Source organism: Protopterus annectens, chromosome 11.part0, assembly GCF_019279795.1.
Source record: "Protopterus annectens isolate FY-2018-M chromosome 11.part0, PAN1.0, whole genome shotgun sequence".
NCBI lineage: Eukaryota > Metazoa > Chordata > Ceratodontiformes > Protopteridae > Protopterus > Protopterus annectens.
Genome location: NC_056745.1, coordinates 42,091,470 through 42,108,712, shown reverse-complemented (window position 1 = coordinate 42,108,712; position 17,243 = coordinate 42,091,470).

The window sequence follows — 17,243 nt, the reverse complement described above, 5'->3', positions numbered from 1 at the left end:
TGACCCTAGGGCCTATATAAGCCTAGCCAAATGGCACCCTGGCTTTTGCCACCCAAGAAAATTATTTTCCTGTGCCCCTGTCAAACAGAGCCACAGAAGTGATCCCTGGGGTGAATTACCTATCTCCCATCCAATCATCAAGAGTTTTCTTGAACAGTGCTAATGAGGAGCTTTGTTTGATATAGATAGGTAGTTTGTTCCAGAGTATGGGAAGTCTCTGAGACAGGAATCTATCCCTCCAGCATGTTCTGTTTATTGTGGTGACAAGGTTTAGGTCCCTAGAGCATGTAGCTCAGAGGGATTGGGATTTCTTTATCTGGAGCATGTTCAGCAGCTCTGGGTTTGACATAGCTTTGTATGTTAGGCAGAGATTGCCTCTGAGTAGGCGATATGCGACAGAGTAAAGCTGGAGTTTTTTGAGACGGTCTGCTTAGGGCATCTGTTTGAGGCCAGTAATCCTCTTTGTGAGGTATTTCTGTGGCCTTTCCAGTTGTTGTAGATGTCTTGTGAGGTACAAACCAAAAGGGGCGCTGTATTCTATAATGGGTCTAATGAGTGATGAGTAGAGGGGAACAATGACCTCTTTTTTCCTGGATGAGAAACCCTTTGTGATGAGGTGTGCCACATAGAAGGATTACCTGACCACTGTGGCGATATGATTATCAAAGGAGAGACTACTATCACCTGTGTCCCAAGGTCTCTTATCACACATTCGGTGTTAAGTAGACTACCGCCTATGTGGTAGTTCATGGGTACAGAGTTTTTACCAAAAGGGATGACAATGCACTTTTTGGCATTGAGCTTGAGGCCATGGCTTTGACACCAGGCATCTGTCTCAGTGAGGCCCTTTTGTAAGATGTCCACATCATTAGGAGATTTGATTATGGCTCCTAGTTTGCAGTCATCTGCGAACTTTGTTAGCCAAAGACCTTCTGTGTTCGCCTGTAATTCAGAGTAGTAGATACCAAACAGGAGAGGAGCTAGGACTGAACCCTGTGGTACTCCACTTGTCACTGGTCTGAAGTTGGATTTAGAGTCTGCTACTTTCACAGTGTGGGTTCGGTCAGTGAGCCAGTTGGCAACCCATCTTGTAACATAGGGATTTATATCTAGTTTAGTGAGTTTGTCTATAATTCCAGAGTGGGGGATGGTGTTGAAAGCCTTGGAGAGAACCAGATAGGCTGTGTGTACCACCTACCCTCATCTACAGCTTTGGTGACCACTTCAAAGAAGTCTATCAGGTTTAGGAGACATGATCTGCCTTTTACAAACCCGAACTGGGTAGAGTGCAAAGTTTGGAGATTACCATTGTCAATGTTTATAAGTTCCATGGTGATACGCTCCATAGCCTTGCAGACCAGGCTTGTCAGGTTAATGGGGCAGTAGTTCCCAGGGTCCGTGGTGGCTCCCCCTTTGTGGACTGGGATAACCGGTGCTGTGTGCCATTCAGTGGGCACAAAGCCTGAGGTGAGGCTATGATTGAACATGGTACTTAGGTGGGGTGCCAGTTTGTTCTGTAGTTCATGTAGAACGCAGCCTGGGATATTGTCAGGTTCCATGGATGCTGTGTTCTTGGCTTTGGAGAGTGTGTTTCTTTCCTGTGCAGCCATAATTACAAGTACTTTGCATTCTTCCAGTATAGAAATGGGCCCTATAGGATATGAGAGAGGGGTAAAGTTAGCACTGAACCTATCTGCCAGGATGTTGGCAATATCAGTTGGTTCTGTATATTTAGTGCCATTGTGCTGTAACTCAGAGCAGATCTGAGTGTTGCCATTGAGATTCTTGACATAGCTATAGAGTGCTTTGTGGTTGCCTTTAGAATCAGTGGCGATTTTGTTTTCATAACTAGCTTTAGAGGATTTTATGAGGGATCTCAGCTTCTTACTGAGGCTGACCACAGAGTTCCTCCAATCATGGGATTTTACTCTTTTATGCAACAATTTCTTTCTTCTGTTGTAGAGTTTGTTTATAGCAGGGGACCACCAGATTGGCTTCCTTTTTTTGGAGGCTAGCATCTTGGTTCTGTTAGGGATTGCACGATCCTTGCACTCGTGTAAGTGCTTATAAAGTGCAATTGTATAGGATTCAGCAGTCGTATCTATATTGTCCATCAGCATAGGTGTCGTGAAGTTTGCCACTTCTCTCTTAAGAAGCGTGAAGTTGGCTTTGGAGAAATGTTTTAACATTGGTTTCCCTAATGGGGGGGGGCTGGGGGCTGGAGCTGGGATGTGGATGTCTAGGCTGATTTGCTTGTGGACGGAACTGACCAATGAGGAATTGATCTCTGGTGTGGAACACCGGTTGCCCATGTTGGTAACAACCAGGTCTAGGATTTTGCTGCCCCTGGTGGGGGTGTGGACAAGTTGATCCAAGGCATTGGAATTCATGAATTCCAGAAAACATTGAGCACGAGAGTTGGTACATGAGTAGTTTTCCCAGTTGATGGTGGGGTAGTTGAAATCACCCATTATTAGGGTGTTAGGTTGTACCCTAATATTTTCCAGTGTATGAAGAAATAAGGAGTGGAAATCCTTGGGCATGGTGGGGGGATCTGTAGCAAGCTACAATTTGCATTGTGGTCTTGCCCAGAGTTAGTTGCACTTGGATAATCTCAGATGCATTATGCTGAGCAACTAGCCTGGAGGTGTGGATATCCTTAATGAATATGGACACGCCTCCACCTTTAGTGCTTCGGTCCAAGTTAGGTGGTCGAAAGGTGTGGTATGAATTATAGCCTGGTAATGCAGGGGTGCTCTTTGGAGCCTTGATCCAGGTCTCTGTCACTGCACAGATGTCGATGTTCTCCATTTTAAGGAGTGCCTCGAGTGAGTGCATTTTTAGGTTGGGACTTCTAGCATTGAGTAGCATTACCCTCAGATTTTGCCTGCTTGTACCTGTTAGGGTGGTGAATTTGTCATTTGAATCTTGCCTAAAAAAGGCACTATAGGGGTGGCAAGAGCCTTAGCCAGTATCCGGAATCCCAGGGGCGACAGGTGCAGGCCAACTCTGGCAAAGCATCGTGGTTTGTCGATCATGTCATCCCAGGCAGACAGATACTGGATCCCCTTAGAATGACACCAGAAGCTTAGCCAATTGTTGAAATCAATCATTTTGTCCTTGTACTGTAGTATCATTTTGGGTGATGGCAGGATGCTACTCAGGGCTAGGGTCATACCTGCCTGAGCTGCAAGATCAGAAAGCTCCTCCATGTCTCTTTTCATGTAGTCCAGGGAGGTACGTCTCAGGTCATTCACACCAACATGGACAATGACAGAGTCATATTTGTACTTGCTGTGGAGTGACCTGAGTGGATGCGTTATGTGGCTAATCCTGGCACCTGACAGTGACTTTCTCCTTGTTTAGCCTGGTGAGTGGAAGGTCAGTGTGCCTGACTATAGTGTGTTAGGTACGTTGTTATGCCTTATGGGCTGTGGTTGAGTGGCACACTGAGTTTGTGGGCTATGTGTCATTTGGGTTGTGTTGGGGGGTTGAGGTTGCTTGCGTCTCTGCTTTGGAGGTCCCTGTTGCTTGGGTAGATTTTTTTTGAGAGCGTCCACGAATGTAGGTGTGTGTTTTATGTTTCTGTGTGTGTGTTTTGGTGTCGTAGGTTTTGAGGGACTATGTGATGTGTGGTGTGGTGCAAGTGTTTACCTTCTCCTCTTGACTGTCTAGTCCAGTCTTGGATGAAGAGAGCTTTGCTTCCAGTTTGCTGAAGAATTGCTGCTACACAGATCACACACAGCTTACAATACAATGCAGACCTTGGAATTACTGTTTAATGTCATATACGGTTTGTATGGATGCCTGCATGGGCCTGTAATAATTATTAATGCACTGCTGGTGTAGAGAAATTAGTGTTTTGTAATGAAGCCAAAGTGCATCTAGTGAAAGTATCTGTGTTGTACTCTGATATGTGTTTAGTAATGAAGCTAGAGTGCATCTAGTGAGAGTATTTGTGTGGTACTTTGATATGTGTTTAGTAATGACGCCAGAGTGCATCTAGTGAGACTATCTGTGTGGTACTCTGATATAACTTGGCAATCATGCACTTGGTAGGGAAAATTTCTAGGGTATCAACAGTAAACATTTTCTGTATTTTATTGGCTTTCATTGTAAAACAAACTCATTTACTGAATATATTTTGTTCAAGTGTGCTGAAAAAGTGCTAGAAATAAAATGAATTAACATATTCATATAAAAATTACAGTTTACACTTGCTGTAAAATCAAAACAATAGATGTATGTTACTCTAGTAAGATTAAAACAAAAATGAAAAGTTGGGAAGAAATGTAATAAATAGTATGCAAATGTGTTATGCATTCAGAGTTGCAGTTCATGTGCTGTTCGGGCGAGATAGTAAAAGAGAAACTGACCAGTGATTTTGGAGAGGACTTGTGTTCATTGGATTATCTGTGGTTTCAACGTTGAACTTTTGGATTACTACGAGTATTAGTTGGGTGTTCAGCGTTTTTTATATTCAGTTTCATGCTTTCAGTAAACAAAAGCTTCTCTGTCAGTATATGCAATAGCAAAAGGGAACAGAATAGCAAAATACCCAACAATTGCAGGGTGCTAAAATAACAAAATAGAAAACCTAGAAAATAATACCACTATTTATTAAATAAGCTTTATTGAATAATTACTAATAACCAAGGTGAAACTGACCCACTATCAAAAACAAACAAGCAAACAATTGCAGAGTGCCCCCAACGGAGTGCCATTTTGACTGTAACCTTGGTTGGCTAAGAATCATCTAGAATTCTGTAATGACAGTCATGGGCTTAAAAGTAAGAAGACATCTAGTCTGATTCAGGCTATATTGTCGGCTGTGATTAAATATTATTTATTAGGTACCCATTTTTAATTCTGAGACTCCGTAGTGTGAACCCTGGAGTAACAAGTCTGATGAGTGAAAATGCAGACATTGAGATACTACGTGCAAGACCACTGTGTGTGTGTGTGTGTGTGTGTGTGTGTGTGTGTGTGTGTGTGTGTGTGTGTGTGTGTGTGTGTGTGTGTGTGTGTGTTGGAGTATTCCCTTTTCTTTGAGGCATGGCGATTTTAGAGCTATTATACATGAGTACTGGGGTTATGGGAGTGCAGTCCCCCACACTGGGGGGCGGACAAGGAATCTGCCTCCTGCAAAGAACAACTTTAGAAAAGAGAACAACAATTTTCATAATTTGCTGCTCTGTTGTACTTTCATAGTTTTTTTCTTATAATTCCAGGACTCCATTACCAGTCTTGTAATTTCACTATGGTGCCATTTATTACCTTCAGTGGAAGTACAAAAAACTAAGCACTTTGAGAAAGTCCCCATTTAATATTGCCACAGTTAAAAATATGGACATGAGCATATGAAAACAACGTAGATTTTCTGCTGGTTCTGCAGACTGGTGGGATGATAGAAGGTGGAATGGTGAAGAGGGTACTTAACTATTCTCAGTCCCTTTTGTGATGAAATGGCAAGTATTGAATTCGTTTCATTAATTCATGCATCTCATCAACACAAAGCTATTAAAAATGAAATCATGGAACAGTGGAGTAAGAAAATCTTCTAGGTTGTACAATCTCAGGAGTTAGTATATTTACAACTGCCTGGGTATGGGGGGACAGGAGGCAAAGTTCACCATATAACATGTACTCTGTGCTTGTTCTCCTGTTAAAATGCTGTTTTTTGTATTATATTTTGTGGGGGGGGTGTTGATAAAAGATGTTCAATTTAATGTTATCTCAGGGATATTTCAGTGGATAAAGATCCATGTGATTTAAGGAAATTTTATATGATTCTTATAATTGCCATAAAATGGAGGTTTTGATTTCAGAAGAATATTTAAAACATAGTGTAAATGAAACTTTAAGTTTCAAGTGATGTCAAACGTTGTAAAGAATCTTACTTGCCCAGTTTCATGGAGTAATGAATTAATGTGATTTTTAATTGGTGGAGAATCTGCATACATCTATTATTTAATAAAAAATGAACAATGAGAATATTTAATTTACAGGAACATTTTTACAAAGTTATAACTCTCTCATTACACCAGTTCAGTGAGTAATAGGAGTTAGAAGAAATTGCAGTTTAATTTTAGCCATTCCAGTTTAAACATCTGCAAAGTAAGCTTCAGCAATCACTGGTTGAAAATATATTTGCAGTTTCTTTTGTATAGTATTAAAATGAATGCTGCAATGTTAGGTTAATAATTGGCAAACTATAGATTCCACACATGCTGATGAATTCCATATATTTATAATCTCCGCCTCCCCCCAAAAAATTCTACCATACTGTCAGTCTACCAGATACTTATCAGAGAAAACTACTTTAAATTGTTAAACATCAGCCTGACTTGATCTTATTTCAATAATAAACATGTTATTTCACAAATCTAGCCAATGTTTTAAATGGATCTGATCAAAAAAATGCCTTTCTTCTTAAACCATTAATTTTAACTGCATGAAATATGCTGAGTGTTTCCAGACTGAAATGTTATATAATATTTTGTAGTTTGTATTCTGAAAACATAATTTAAAGCACCATTAGTATCTGCATTAAGCAGTTGGGTAAAAACTTGTTCGAGCTGATCTCTTAAATTAATTCTTAAAAATGGCATGAAATAGTAGCAGAAAGAATGTGCCGTGTAGCTCGAGACAGTTTGACAGATGAGCTTACTAGAGATTAACAAACTGGGAACAGGCTATCAAATCAGATGGTACAGAACAATGGAAGGCTAGTTAGAGCTGTTGTCACTCATTTCTGATATACACAGGATGTCTACTAATGTAGTTCAACACCGTCAGTTCTCATTTTTACAGGCGCCAGAATTTCTGCACAGATTAAATATTATTCCAAATGATTTATGATGGAGATGACATAGCAAGTCAGATACCTTTCTTCATCTGTGCTCAGTCTGCACGTCTATATAACCTCTCTGAGAAATGGTCATACATTATTCTAACTTGTTATCAAATAATAAGATCTCTTTGGACCTCTGGCTGGTTTTATAAATGTAATACATTACCAGCGCGGGATGAATAAATTAAAAAATATATTGCACGGCTTGGTTTTATGCACATTTCAAAAGCTGTTTTATTTAAACTGAAAAAACATTTCCATGACTTAGATAACAATCATCATATTACTTATTGGAGAAAAAAAATAAAAATTCAGATTGCATTTGTCTTCTTTTCTGCAATTTTCATGTAGCTATATCTGGCAGTTAGCTCATGAGTATTAATAGCCTGTTTACTGAAACAGTTTTATTACAGAAATCTACTGCAACATTATAATTACATTTCTTTACGCTGGTAATTGAGAATATTTAACAAATACGATATTGCTGATCACTCAAGGATCTTTAATGAAGACCAGACCAGGCATTTTTTCAAAGGGTACAGTTTGCTGCTGTTTCTTGATTAGAGTGCTAAGCCACCTTTATACATGGCTAGTAGTTTATGTCTTGAAGGACTGTGGGGTATTGAGGACCATGTCTGAGCTGTTTGTTCTGTTTGCCCAAAAGTGCTCCTGGAGATCGCCTTGGAAATGCTTGCATCAGATTCTATATTTTTGGAAATGACTACATTTTATTGAAGCTGCCCAGAATGGTTCATTTATCTTTACTTATTTCATTATTGATTATCCTTCCTGTGAGTCTGTACTATCTGTGTTTTTATGATGAAACCTCTGGCATAAGACAAACATTTGAATTTTTTAATGTTTTGATTTTATTTATATATAAATATAGCCATGTTGCACATTTACATTACATTCTCCTTCTCAGCAAAATGCTATACTCTACAAGCAGTATACCACTACTTTGGGATGTTTTGCATGAATGAAAATGTAAATGCACCTCATGAAGGCAGCCATTGCAGAGCTTGCAAGACTGTTGTGGGGTAGGGGATTAGGGCACACTCCCTGGCAGAAGTATGATGCTGCACCAGTATCCTCAATTTTCTCACCAACCTTGAATCTCTGTTGGGTTGAGCCCAAGGTGTGGATGCTAAGGCAAGTCTGTTAGACCCTGGGAATGAGGGCAGGACCCTATGGCCGCTGATGGTCAGCTCAGGAGGGAAAACACAGCAGTACATCTTCAAACTTTCTTCAGTACTGGCACTGTAGCTCTTAGGCATTTTCTACATTTTAACTTAGAAAATACTCAGCATTTTTTAGCATGTTTAGTTCTCTTTCTAGTTTAAGTATTATTAATTAGGCAGTATTGTCGCTATAATGAAATTTGGGCAAGCACCTGAATCTGTTTTGATTTGGGTTTTTATGTATTTTAATCTTTCCGTGTGTTTTGTAAATATATGTGTGATGATGTGAGATAGTGACAGCTGTGCCAGGTGAGTAGGACTGTGCATGTGTAACATATGCCAGCATAGTTAGCTGGAGTTTTGTAAAGAATATCAAACTGATTTGTACAGATGTTTGTGTTAAAAATTTATTTGTAAAGTTGCTTGTGTTTAAAATGTATCTTCAGTGGATCCTGCTAGACAGAAAATAAATATACATGTATGTCAGGCTGTATTGTTGTAACTGATAAAATGTATATATTTTAACAGAGGTTGCTGGAAGGGAAGGGGTTAAGCTCAGCCCAATTAACCTTAAAAAAATAGCCTGAAATTAAATTACTTGGTTTCAGCCATAAAGATTCTAGCTCACAGGTCTGAATGCAGCCAGAGATGTAATGTCTGTATAAAGCCTTTCTGGAGGAAGGGTAGAAGTATCGGAATGGTTTTATAGCTTCCATATACTGTATTAAGCTTTAGCAAAGTTGTGTGTGTGTATTGTGACATATCTGTGACAGATCCTGGCTCATTTGCTAGTGAGGGGGTAGTGTGGGAACCACAGAGTCAAGTGACCAGATGTGATGTCATTCTGTAGCCAAGACTGAAACTGTATTTAGATACTAGTGAGAGATGTGGTAGAAGCACACAGCACTCTGTTTTTGGAAACCTGACAACAAAGACATACATCCACTTCATCTTGCCTTGCTATAGCAAGTAAGTGGGGAGCAGTAATTATTCAACCAGTTAGGAAAATATAGTGAGATAAGCTAAATGTTGTTTTTCTATATCTCTCTGAGTCTTTCCATCTGTGTTGTTTTTTATATTTCCTGTGAATTGAAACTCTGGTGTATATTGTAAATAGATATTAAGTATTTTTATATTTTTTTCAAAATTTATTATTAAATATATATAAACCTTTCATTGTATCTGGTCTTTTAGAAAATATTTTAACCTTTGAGAGTACTTGCATTTATTTAGAGGCACTGCGACTGCACGCTCCTGAAAGTTTTAATGCTTAGTTGAACATTACAATTTGTATAAGTATTAATTTTACTAAGAGTAATTGAGTACCCTGGTAAGAGCCCTAAAGTAGCTGGCTGATGGCAGTGAATCTACCTTGTAGTCTGGATGGAGACGGCAAAGAGAGTAAGCTGTGCCAGCCTTTTCCAGGTGTGTGTGTGTGTCTGTGTGAAAATCAAATCTGTGTGTGTGTGTGTGTGTGTGTGTGTGTGTGTGTGTGTGTGTGTGTGTGTGTGTGTGTGTCAGCTACTTTGAAGAGGGACACTGAGAGCACGGATTTCACACACAGGGTGGTGGAGAACTTGGCCTGGAACACCCGGTGAAGGACTTAACTCTATAGTTGTGTTAGTGGGGTGTCTTATTTGGCACCTGGAGAGAAAGCCCAGCCCCAGGACTGAAGCGCATATTCCCTGTGTGCTCTTAAGGGAAATTGCGCTTGGTGCAGAGAGCTGCATTTGAAAATAATGTGTGTGTCTATTTTTTTCTCAGTGAACATTCCCCAATTGTGTCAGTGGTGAGGACTTAGGCTGCTTGACCACTGGCCCAGAGGAGGCATGTCACAGTATGCTTGACTTTAGCAAGTAGGCATAATAACTGTTCATCTTCAGTAAATTTAATACTGTCTTCAACTACTGTATTTTACCATTGTTTGTTACAGGTGCCCTTTGTTTGCCCACCGTGATAAATATGTCATCTGTATGTCTAGGTTGGCAAAGACATTTAAGATTATTGCTGCTATGCATATACCTTGCACTGGTGTTTGGTTTGATCCCCACAGTCAGCATTTGCTTATGCAAACCTGGGCAAGTTACTTGAAACTTGTATTGTAGAGATTGCGTTAAGTACTGTGCTCTGCAGATAGTTAGGGATTCTACTCTCACTGCAGTCAATGTGTTTGTGTGTGTGTGTGTGTGTGTGTGTGTGTGTGTGTGTGTGTGTGTGTGTGTGTGTGTGTGTGTTGTTTACTTGGTTGACATTCAGGAGACCTCCATTGGGAGGTTGGCATAATGGTTAAGGTGTTTACCAAACAGACACAAGTTGCAGGATTTGCTTCTCACATGGGGTAATTGTCTAGACATAAAATGGCCCACAAGGGCAGTTAGTTTAGTACCAATCTATGAACCAAGAACTGTGATCCTGGACTCAGGCTGAAATGGGTCCATATTTGTCAGTACTGTACCCTGGTTGCCAAATATATATATATATATATATATATATATATATATATATATATGTGTATACTTTTATATATATATATATATATATATATATATGTGTGTGTGTGTGTGTGTATATCTTTAATGATAGTTTGCATCATAGAATAGTATGGGCTAGACTAATTTATTAATATATTTATATAGAGGCCTTTTTAAAAGTCATAGCTAAGCTACTTCCTGTGTTTAATTCCATAGTGACATTCAGTTCTGCAACTTCTGGAGCAATCCAAATAAATGTCCATCTCAGTTTAACTCATTTACAAATCACCTCACTGCAGTTACTTGCTCTACTAACATGTATTATTGCATGTTTAATTTTTACTTTCTACATTCATCATTTTATACACACTTTGAATAATGCTCATCACCTTGCAACCTATATCTCCATTTGTTTCCCGTTACTTTTTCAGTGGTGGAGTTTGCCATTGTGGTTTTTTATGACATCTTTTGCAGATTTTTTGTTTAAATTAGCATGCAGCAGTTTTATATAATTGCCTGCAAAATCTGAAACATAATTGTTTCTTAGGAGAAACAATAGACAGACTGTCAGCCCATTCAGTAATTTCGTTTTGAAGTTCTGAAGTATTGTTGGCTACTATCTGCGGTGATATTGCTATTGTTAATGATTGATTAAACTTTAAATATTTCATAGACATCAGCTTGTTTTGCATACTTTTGCAACATGTCTCTTAATACATATATGAATCACTCTTAAAATTTGCAATTTTCAGGTAATCTGAAAATTTCTGCCATTTATGTCAAAAATGTTGTCATGACTCATACCATCTGTTTTGTGAAATCTAAAGTAATTTCCAGTTAGTCATAGATGTATGTTCAAATGCCTCTCTAAAAATTCTGCAGATTCTTTCATGATTTTTTATGACAAAGTAGTTGATACTAGCAAATCACAGAATACTCTGTAACTTCTGGTTTCCATTACTGGTAGCATCATTTGTGCTTTATTATCATCTGGAATATTATTGGCTAAGTAATGTAATTCCACTTTCTCAGTTTAAATATTCCAGTCCTCTGAAGTGGCAGCAGAAAATATTTACTCCACATGGATGGGAGGACTGTTCCAGAAAGGGGATAATCTTTGAGACACGTACTTGTCCTTCCAACATGCCCTCTTTATGTTGCAAATGAGGTTTAGGTCCTTTGCACTTGTACTTATGATGGCATTTCTTTGGCAGATATGTAATAAATCTGTCATTGTGGGATCAGAGCATATCTTGTATGCTGGGCAGAGACAGCCATGCAGCAATCTGCAGGTATACTGTTTGCATAGTGTTGCTCACTGGGCTATTAACACTGCTATTGCAGCAAGACTAGGCAGCCCCCTCCCCCTGATGAGTGACTCAGTATCAACCACTCATTCCCACTACACCCTCCCGACCAGATCCCTCCAATATCCAAGCTGCCAGTCAAACATGGGCTGTTAATCCAGTGTAAAACTGTGTGGGTGTTCAGAGATTTTAGTGTTCAGAGATTTCCAGAGCATCCAACCAGTATTCAAACAACAATTCATGAAACTGTTTTGAAATAAGTGCTAATTTCACTAGCACAAACTCACAATAATGTATAGTCTAGTCTTTTGATTAGCCACTAATAATATAAATATCTTCACACAAGTTTGCATTCAATTAATATGCAGACAAATATGTCTCCATTTGCTTTTACAACTGATAAAGGGTATGTTACTTCAAATCTAATTGCCCTTTTTTTTTTACAAGCCCACAATATCATACAATATTTTCACACAAATTCATATTTTGTAGTATACTATACGCTTATTTTTGTTGCACTGTTATTTTGTTAAGTTTGCGCTAAGCTTGGCTAGTCTTAAACATGGCTCTTGGGCTGATAGCATAGTAACCACCCAAATGGAGCCGTGCTACTTTTTGCTTCATTTATATATCTTATGTAATATATTTTATATATTATGTATAATAACCATTATACATCTCCTCCAAACCCTCTGATACCAAGATAAGACTACTTCTCTCCCTTATAGCAGGTGACATTCATCCCAACCCTGGCCCAAACAACACTCCTACTATAAACCCCCTTTTTTCTCCACCTTTCCCTCCAAACCCCCAAACTCTCTATAGCTCACCTTAACATCCGCAGCCTTAATAATAAAATTGCCCAGCTCCATGCACTGCTTGATATACACTCATTTGACATCCTTTGCCTAACAGAAACTTGGCTCAAACCAACAATCCTAGACAGGGAAATTACTCCCCCAGGTTCCAACATTTTAAGAATAGACCGTAAATCCAAAAAGGGTGGTACTTTAGTAATTTTGTATAAAACAGGCAGGCAAATTACTGTTATCCATAAAAAACCTCCCTCTGTTAGCAACTCTGAAATCCTTATCTCTAAATTACACCTTAATACCCCCAAATCCATCTATATTATTTGTGCCTACCTTCCACCTGGAAATAATGTCAATACCCAAAAGAAATTCTTAGTTGGCTCTCTATTAAATACCCACAAAAAACATACTACTAGGTGATATCAATATAGAATGGAAAACCTGCTCCTCAGAAGTCCCACCCTCCCTCCTAAATCTCCATGGATTTTCACAAACCATTAACACCCCCTACAAGAACTAACAAATCTAACAACAAAGAAAGTATATTGGATTGGATTCTGATAGTCACTCCCAAAATTACACAGTAGGAACACTACCCGGCAACTTAAGTGACCATGCCTTCACCTACTTAATAAGACATAAAGCTCCTACCCCTCACCTTACTAAATATAAAAAGATCAGAAAAAATAGAAACTTTAACCCTGAATCCTTCCTTGCTGAACTAAGAACTACGAATTGGTCTCCTCTTAAACTCCTGCCACTAGTTGACGCTGTAGCATGCTTCAACTCAAAGTTCCTATCTATACTAGACACTCATGCCCCTATAAGATCTGTTAGAATTCCCTCAAAACCCCTTGGCTTTCAAAAGATACACAAAATAAAATTATTCTGAAAAATAAGCTCTGGACTAAATATCATACCACTAAAGATCCAAGCGACCATCTTAAATTTAGACAAATAAGAAACATTACAAAGAAAGCTGTACTTCTAGACAAAATAAATTACTACTACCACTTACAACAAACTAACCAACAAAATCCACAAAAGTTTTGGGCAGGAATAAATAGACTCTTAAAACCTGGGCACTCTGACACCCCATACCCCTTAGACTCTTCCCAGAGCAGCCCAAAACAAACAGCTGATGCCTTTAATACATTCTTCACTGAAACTGTCCAGTCTCTATCTAAACAACTATCCCCTGATATATCTTCTCAGCCCACCTCCCCTTCTATTCCCCCATTACAACTGCAACCTGTACCCACATCCTTTATCTGCTCTCTTCTCCACAAACTTAAACCCTCCTTTCCATCTGCTGACCTTCTACCTCCCCAGTATCTACAAATTGCAGCCAAACCATTAGCCTCTCCTATTTCCATTCTGATTAACAGAACCATTATCGAAGGCTAAAATCCTTCTATCTGGAAAATCTCACATATTATTCCCCTACATAAAGGTGGTAACTCAATAGAACTTTCTAATTACTGACCCATAGCCCTTCTCTCCCCCCTTGCTAAAATCATGGAAAAATGTATCCAAAAACAGCTACTTAATCACCTGTTAAATAACCTCCTATCCAACTGTCAGCATGGTTTGAGACCCTTCCATAGCACCACTTCTGCCCTCCTTTCCTTCACTGACTGCATCAACAAAAATCGTAACAATAACATCCTCACCTCTGCTGTCTTCATCGACCTATCCAAAGCCTTCAGTATGGTCAATAACCAGATTCTATTAAATTTACTGAAGACGTTAGCCCTAGACTCTTGTGCCATAAAGCGGTTCCACTCCTATTTTCATAATAGACAGCAGGCAGTACTCTGGCATAATAACTTATCCAACCACCCCCCCATTTCCCTAGGAGTTCCCCAAGGCTCTATTCTTGGCCCCCTTCTGTTTTCTATTTTTATTAATGATCTACTAAATAGTATTCCCTTAGGTACCTGTATACAATACGCTGACTATTCTACTCTGATCTGTTCTGCCTCATCCCCCTCTGAACTGCACTCTGTCACCCAACAGACTTTTCAAACCATTGAAACATGGTTCCTTAAACAATGTCTAATCTTAAACCCTAAAAAAAAAAACAAATTGTTACTTTTCTCCCCCACCCGTAAATCCCCTCCTCTCAACTTCTCTGTCCTGTCTAATAATGGCACCAGCATATCTCCAGACCCCTCTACCAGGCTCCTTGGAGTTGACATAGATAACAACCTATCCTTTGATTGTCACATAAATAACACTATAAAATTAGTCAACAGAAAACTAGGCTCCCTTTATAGAATTAAACCATTCCTCACTCCGCTTGCCAGAACCTCCATTGCCCACTCCCATCTGGTTTCAGCCCTCCTTTATGCCTCTCCTATTTATACTAACCTGTCCAAAACGAACCTCAATAAATCACCATTGCAAAAACTTAAATGAATTAGGATGGCTCGTATTCCAAACTCTGATCTTGTTTCATCAACTCTCCTTAGCCCAAAAAATCCTGTATAAACCCCTAACATCCCTTTACTCACTTCCCTTATAACTCCTTATTCCAACCTCAAAAGCCTACGTTCCTCTAACAAACTTCTCAAAGCAACTTGTAAATCCAACAGCCTGGCAGGTGACTCCTTGTACTCTAACACGACAGGAAAATCCTGGAACTCTCTTTCTGACCATCTCTCTTCTATCTCCTCTCCTCACCGCTTTGAAACCCAGCTCAAAACTTTCCTTAGAACCCGCTGGCTCTGGCTCTGAACAAAACCCTGACTGACATTTCCTTCTACCTGTAGTACTTCCACCTTTTCTGCTTACTAATTTTAGTCCACAACTTAATTGTCTGTTAGTATTTTAAGTCCTAACTGTTGCACCTGAAAGAACTTGCTACTGTAAATGCTAACTAATGTGTAATTTCTGTTTATCAGTGTATGTATTTTGGAGCTTTTCTCCCTGGGCCTCCACTGAAAATGGACTCAAATCCAATTGGACCAGCCCAGTCAACAAATGTAAAATAAAAAAATAAAATAAATAAATTTATTTTGAGTTATTTGACACTTACCATACAATTTTGCTAGACATGGGATATGAATTGAATTCATTGCTCCAAGTAAATGCTTGGATTTTAAATCCACACAGTCTGTGTTTGTGTCGCCTTTTCTGCATATTTTCTTTCCTGAGATATTTATTGGGAATTATTGTATTATCTGACACTTGTTTTAATAGAACAGTATTTAAAAGAGTTTATTTGCCTCTTTCTGCTTAGACGGAATTGTGGCTCTTTTAGAGGCAGTGTGAATATCTCCTGCAATGATATGATTCATGCAGTTCAATCATGTTTGTGTGCGCTTGATTTGATGAACAGTATATCACAGACTTTTTTCTTCAATTTACTCATATAAAGTAACTTAAATTGTATTCCAGTAGCACTGTTTTTGATTGTTTATCCTAGCATCCTAAACTTTTATATTCATAATATCTGTTTTATTTGTTTGTTTAGTTTGTACTCTTGGTACCATCTGTTTTTTCTTTGAACTCATTCCTGAGGTATGTTCAGTTTAAGGTTACTGTTTAGTGTTTCTTGAGCTGTCAGCTCCATTGAAATACTTTATTAGCCTTTATGTAATCCCTGCAGGAATAGTCACAGCATGGGAGTTCAAGAAAGGAACAGTATCCTTTCGAGAGTTTTGCAGCTCTAAAATGCTACCAGTTGCCTTATTGATCCACACTATTGCAGTGTTCGCCCATCTAATGCTATTGATTCTGTAGTATATGTGCAGGCAATACAATATTTCTGTAGCTCATTCCATCTGTCTTAGTTATTTTTATTAACAGTACTGAAAATGTTCTGCAGATGGGAAAGAGTTGATTTGCCCAAAGGATGTTAAAAGAAGCAATAAGCTTTGTAGCAGTTCTCATTCTATGTAATGTAGACAGAATTGGTTTAACTATGACAAAGTTTACTACCCTTGTTCACTCCTCTTAATAATTGTCCTTGCCAAACCCTAGAGAAATGAATTTGATGTCTCTAATGTAAAAGGTAATTGGTTTTCCTTAACTGAATGCTTCCCTGCAATGACTATCTCTTTGCTTCTGCCAATTTACCGTGAGTGACCTGGCATTGATCTTAAGATATGACTTTTAAAATAAAAGCTCTGAGCTGTGAGATGAAAGATACAAGCCGTCAAATATTAGGACAGAACATTTTCTAATTCTTTCACCTGTTCCTGAAAATATCTTACATTTCAATCGCTGATGTGGAACACACAAAGTCTGCCAACATTTCTGTAACCACCTGTCCAGTGACCTTTGCTTTCTTTTATCACAGTTTAGTTTCCCCAGCAGTGGACCTGGTACCACTGCACAATGTATCACACACAGTTCACAATATTATTGTTGCTTCCACTAATCTTGCACATTTTGTGCTCTATGCATTGCTGCTTTCTCTTGGTCCTATAGAATGATGTCACCACTTTGTTTTCCAAAATTTCAGCTTGGCAACAGTTGCTATGGGCTGTTATACATAAAAAAAAAATGTAACTGTCAAAAATACATTTGTGTCTTCTTATAATGAAAAAAAAACACAACACAGTAGAGATATGGTTTATCAATAGCACTTAACAGTGAGAGAATATAGCATG